The sequence below is a fragment of the Scleropages formosus genome, unplaced genomic scaffold, assembly GCF_900964775.1.
Source record: "Scleropages formosus unplaced genomic scaffold, fSclFor1.1, whole genome shotgun sequence".
NCBI classification, from domain to species: Eukaryota; Metazoa; Chordata; class Actinopteri; order Osteoglossiformes; family Osteoglossidae; genus Scleropages; species Scleropages formosus.
This window is the reverse complement of record NW_021641041.1, coordinates 368231-374230: the sequence shown is the minus strand read 5'-3', so window position 1 is coordinate 374230 and position 6000 is coordinate 368231.

Sequence of the window (6000 nt, the reverse complement as noted above, 5' to 3'; positions counted from 1 at the left end):
CTTCATAATGACAAGAAGGAACCTCAATAGCAGTTTGTGGTGAAAAAAACTCCTTTGCCTCAGAACTGTTGAATCCGCCCAGCACCGAAGAAATGTGTCACTGGGCAAACCTCCTGGCAGGGAGTATGTGCCAAGTCGACTGAGGGCTTCCTTGCTGAGTTGGGCCCACGATGCCCCTGAAGCGAGGCATCCGGGCACACTTTCCTTGTTGCAGGGATGATTCTGGTGGCCCTTGATTGCTGATGACGTCAAGGACTACGTGCAGGCATGCTCGACATGTATCCAAACCTGGACACTCTCGGAGAAGCCAGCCGGCCTCCTAGAACCTCTCCCTGTGCTATCCTGACCATGGACCCACGTTGCCATGGACTTCCTGGTCAACCTGCCCACATCGGAGGGTAAGACTGTGGTGTTCACGGTGATTGACCCTTTCTTTAAGGCGTGCCAGTTGATTCCACTACCCAAACTCCCTACTGCCTTGGAGGCTGCTGAGGTCCTCTTTCAGCAGGTCTTTCGACTACGGACTCCCGGAAGACATGGTGTCGGATCGGGGACTGCAGTTCACCTCCCGGGTTTGGAGGGCCTTCTGGGGGTGACTGGGAGTCAAGGTAAGCCTGACGTCGGGAAACCACCCACAGGCTAATGGTCAAGTTAAACGGCTCTAGCAAGATGTTTTGAGGTATCTCCATTTGTACTGCTCCCAGAGACAACATCAGTGGGCTAGGTACCTGCCCTGGGCAGAGTATGCACACAACCCTGCTACGCATTCTGCCACCGGACTTTCCCCGTTTCAGTGTGTCTTAGGGTACCAGCTGGTCCTGTTTCCCAGTGAGACTCCCCAGAGCCAGATCCCGGCGGTGGAGGCTTGGCACCAAGAAAGCGAGAGGGTACGGAGGACGGTGAGGAATCACCTGCACCAGAGTTGTACCCGGATAGGTACAAGACACAGGTGGATCGCCACCGTTGCACCTTCTCCTTCCTGCCGGGACGATGTAGCTCTTGACCCGGGACCTCCGCCTTCATCGAAGAAACTGGGGCCCCGATTTATTGGTCTGCCTTTGGGCTTTGGTTTCCAGGCAGTAAATATGAGTCAACAGCAGTGCAAAACCTGTTTAGTGTGTTAAAACTATATGCATCACTAAAAGGAAAATTGAACATTTTTGTGTTTGAAGTCACTGAAAATGGCAATCACACACACACACACACACACACACACTTTCAGAACCGCTTGTCCCATACGGGGTCACGGGGAACCGGAGCCAACCCGGTAACACAGGGCGTAAGGCCAGAGGGGGAGGGGACACACCCAGGACGGGACGCCAGTCCGTCGCAAGGCACCCCAAGCGGGACTCGAACCCCAGACCCACCGGACAGCAGGACTGTGGTCCAACCCACTGCGCCACTGCACCCCCCAAAATGGCAATCATTTTAGGGTTCTTTTTTTGAATCTTTATTTTTCCTAAAAAGTCTGGAACTTGTTGGTGTTCCAAGAATGCCAATGGACAATGTATGTCATTAATGTCAAGATAATGTGTGTAATATGGTTTTATAATAAGGTGTATAGCAATATTTGGATGATTACTCATGGTAAATATATATTTCATTGTAAAATATGTTTGATCCCTTCTTGCTGAAGGTATGCTGCAAATGCACAAGAGTTCTCCTTTACCGTAATGAAATTAAGAACAAGTAATAAAAAAAACCTGACAAGAGCAAAGGGAGACCTTTCTATGTCATGGTTGCGCGTAGCGAGGACGGACTCAAGTGCAGAGTTCTCGTACCGATGTTTAATGAAGCCGAATCAGAATCCAAAAAGCAAAGTCGAGAGGCAGGCGTGGGCCAGGCGATCAGCAAACGTAGTACAAAGGGCCAGGCCAAGAACGTGGTCGGGAAAATACAGCCAAAGGGCCGATGTTGGAGTAGGTTCTCTGAAACACTGCTCGCAGGGAACCAAGGAGGCAAAACAAAGTTCCGCGTCTGGGCTTCCTCGGCTTCCCTCTTTATTGCCGTTCCCATTAGGAAACGGCAGGTGTCGCCGATGTGCCGGCTGCGGGGGACATGACACTATAACTCACCAAATATATAGACATGTGGATTGTTTAAGATGAAGGTCATAGTGGATGCTAAAAGGAATTAGTCAATTTTCGGATTTCTTTTTCGATTTACCTACATGTGGGATTTTGGTCCTGCATAAAGCACAGGGGAGACTGAATTCTAACTGAAATGATTTATTAGGCATTATGCCATGTTCACTTTCAGTGAAAGGAAGCTTTCATTTAGGTTTTTTATTGTGCCACATCACCAAATAGTCTTTTAGTAGACCTTTCTATAACTCACCAAATATAGACACATGGATTATTTAAGATGAAGGTCAGAGCGGGTACTAAAAGGAATTAGTCGAGATTTATTTTTTGATTTACCGACATGTATGTAGTATGTAGGATTTGGGTCCTGCATAAATCAGAGGGGAGCCTGAATTCTAGCTGAAATTACTTATTACACATTACATGTGTTCACTTTTGATTAAAAAAAGCTTTAACTTAGTCCTTTTATCATGCCACATCACCAAATAATCTTTTAGTAGGCGTTACTCAAAGAACTATTGATAAGAACAAGTTTGTAAACACTACGGTTTCCAGTAAAACGAAACTGAAGATGTGCTGCTTCCTATCACGCCATTTCATTACTCTTCATGCTTTTATTTACATTAACATTAAACGGGATCCGATTCTCCATGTTGCATGTAAAGTTATCTATTTGGTCATTTAAATGTATGTTTGGTATACATATTGTCATGCTGGGGACAGGTAAGTAGTGGACCCAATTGCGGGTTGGTTTTAATCTTTTAATGAGGTTCGTAGGACTGGACACAATCGAAATCAGGGACAGGCAAAGGTCTTTCAAGGCATGAATGTAGTAGCACAGGCAATCCGGAGCCAGTAGTTGAGGAGAACAGGTGAGAGTCATAAACCAGGAACAAGCAAGACAAAGACACTGAGACTGCAAAACCACGAAAGTATCTGTAAGAATCCACGTCGACGGGTGGACATGGATCTCCTTTTATTTGTGTTCTGTTAATTGGGTGCAGGTGTTGCCGCTCTGCTCGTTCCCGGTGGCGTGACAGTAGCCCGCCCCTCCACAGGTGGCATCTGCCGCCCACCGAGGCCGGGGAGGATGCCCCCTAGGCTGAGGTTCTTTGACCCTGGCCGGTAGGTCACTGTGAATCTGAACCTGGTGAAAAACAAGGCCCAGCATGCCTGCTGAGGGTTCAGACACCATGCTTTCTGCAGATATTCTAGATTTTGATAGTCAGTTAGAATCAGGAACGGGTGCGCAGTTCCCTCCAGCCAATGTCGCCATTCCTCTAAAGCTAGTTTGATTGCCAGAAGTTCTCGATTTCCAATGTCATAATTCCGCTCAGCAGGTGTTAGTTTTCGTGAAAAGAACACTGCAAGGGTGGAGCTTCAGGGGAGTGCCCTGTCTCTGGGACAGGACTGCACTGATCCCGACCTCCGAGGCATCCGCCTCTACCATGAACGGTAATGAGGGGTCGGGGTGTCTCAAGATCAGAGCCGTGGTGAACCTGTCCTTAAAGGTCTGAAACGTTGTCTGGGCCTCCTCGGTCCACTTCAACTTCTTCCCCTCACCCCGTAAGAAGCTTGTAAGCGGAGCCGCCACCGAGCTGAAACCCTTTTGAATCTTCGGTAAAAGTTAGCAAAGCCCAGAAACCTCTGCAGGGCCTTGACTGACATGGGCCGGGGCCAGTCTAACACTGCCTGCACCTTCTTCGGGTCCACAGCTCCCCCGTCAGCACTCAGGATGAAGCCAAGGAAGGAGACCCGTGTCTGGTGGAATAAACATTTGTGGAGTTTGCATGTACTCCCTGTGTCTGCGTGGGTTTCCTCCCACAGTCCAAAGACATGCTGTTACAGGTTCATTCATAGTGTGTGAGTGACAAAAGAGAGTGTGTTCCACTGATGTATGGATGAGTGACCCATTGTAAGCACTGTATGTACCAGCATAAGTCACCTTGGTGAATAAGGTGTGTGGGCTGATACTACATACAGTCTAAATACATCAAGGTAATGCTTTATAAACATTTACACTTGCATTTATTCATTTAACACTAGATAAGGTTCACTGGAAGTTGCTTTAGACAACAGCATCTGATAAATAAATGTAAACTAGAACTTCATGGTGCTTTTAATACCTGCGCTTAGTTAGTAATAAGATTCTTAAGAAGTAGCACCTGAAAAATCCGGCAGATTTTCTCGGTGGACATGTCATCCTCCCTTATTGTCACTCTCTTGCTGCTTTTAAAAAGCACCTAGTGAACCATATTACCTTAAGTATAACTTGGAGCAAAGCCAGCATGTTTGATGAAGCCACTGCTGGTTTATGCGTAGTTTCAATTACTTTACATTCCAGTAGTTCAAGAATACCACAAAACGAAATAACTCAAAGTCAAAAAAATAAGACGGCAAGAAACTATAAATGAGGCATATTTTACATTTTGAGCAAAAATTGCTTTTTAAACACAGTTAATTCATAATTTGTTTTTAATTTTTAAAACAAAAAACGAGCGAAGGGATCGTAATTATCATTTTGCGTTTCAATTTCTGTCATGGTGACCGGGCGGAACAGAGCGGTGGACTCAAGAGCAGTGCTTGTTTTCTTGGTGTTTATAAATCAGATGAAAAAAGAGTGGTCAATAAACAGGCAAGGGTTAGGCGATCAGCAAACAGTGTCCAGAGGGAGAAAAAAGAATTGTCAGAACAAACAGGCGAAGGGTCCTGGAATACCAGGGAAGCAGGCACAGGGAATACAGAACATGATTCGAGGGAGGAGCGCAGAGTTTCCAGCATTAAAGGTCTTCTGGGGCTACCTTTTATCTGTTGTTCAGCCTAAATTAGCAGCACGTGTTGCAGATGATGCCAGTCAGTAGGGGTGTGACAGTTACCCCCCCAGGGGCAGCACATGATGCCCTATGCCGAGAGGGAAGACACCACCTGGGGCGCAGTGCCGGTCACTTCAGATGGTTCCTATGGAAAGTAGCAATTAGATCTGGGTCGAGAATGTCACGAGTGTCCACCCAAGACCATTCCTCTGGGCTGTAGCCCTTCCAATAGACCAGATACTGAAGTCTCCCACGCCGCCTGTGAGAGTCCACCAAGGACCAGAAGGTATATGCTGGACCCCGTTGACCTGTACTGGAGGCGGTAGATTGTTCGGGACGGCTGGCTGATGGAGAGAGGTCCCACAGGGCTTAAGGAGGGACAGGTGGAAGGTAGGATGTACCCGCATGTCAGAAGGCAATTGTAGTCGGTACGTGAATGGCGTGACTCGCCGCAATACCTTGTACGGGGCGATGTAGCAGGGGCATAACTTTCTTGAGGGCAGTCTCAACTGAAGGTCCCAGGTGGAGAGCCAGACGTGTTGTCATGGTACAAAAGAAAGGGTCCATCAGTGGCAATCTGCCTCTTACTTATATCGCTCCATGTGCGCTCACAGGTGGTCTTGCATGGACTGCCATGTCTCGCGCTGTCCCGGTGCCAGTCCTCCACGGCTGGTACCTGACTGGGAGTGGTCTGCCAAGGGAACACAGCAGGCTGATATCCCAGCACGCACTGAAAAGGAGACAAACCCGGTGATGGTATGGAGTGCTGCGTTGTGTGTATACCCAGCCAGTACCTGACCCACTGATGGTGTTTTTGCGAACAATAGGAATGTAGATACCTGGCAATATCCTGCTGGAGATGTTCCACTTGACCATTGACTTGAGGATGATAGCCAAAGGTAAGGCTCACATTAACTCCCAAACGTCCCCAGAAAGCCTTCCACAACCTCTAAATGAAATGAGATCCCTGGTCTGAAACTATGTCCTCCAGCAGCCTGAACAGCTGAAACACCTGGTTGAACAGGACCTCGGCCATCTCCAAGGTGGTTGGTAGCTTGGGGAGAAGGATCAGACGGCAAGTTTTTGAAAACTGGTCTGATAAC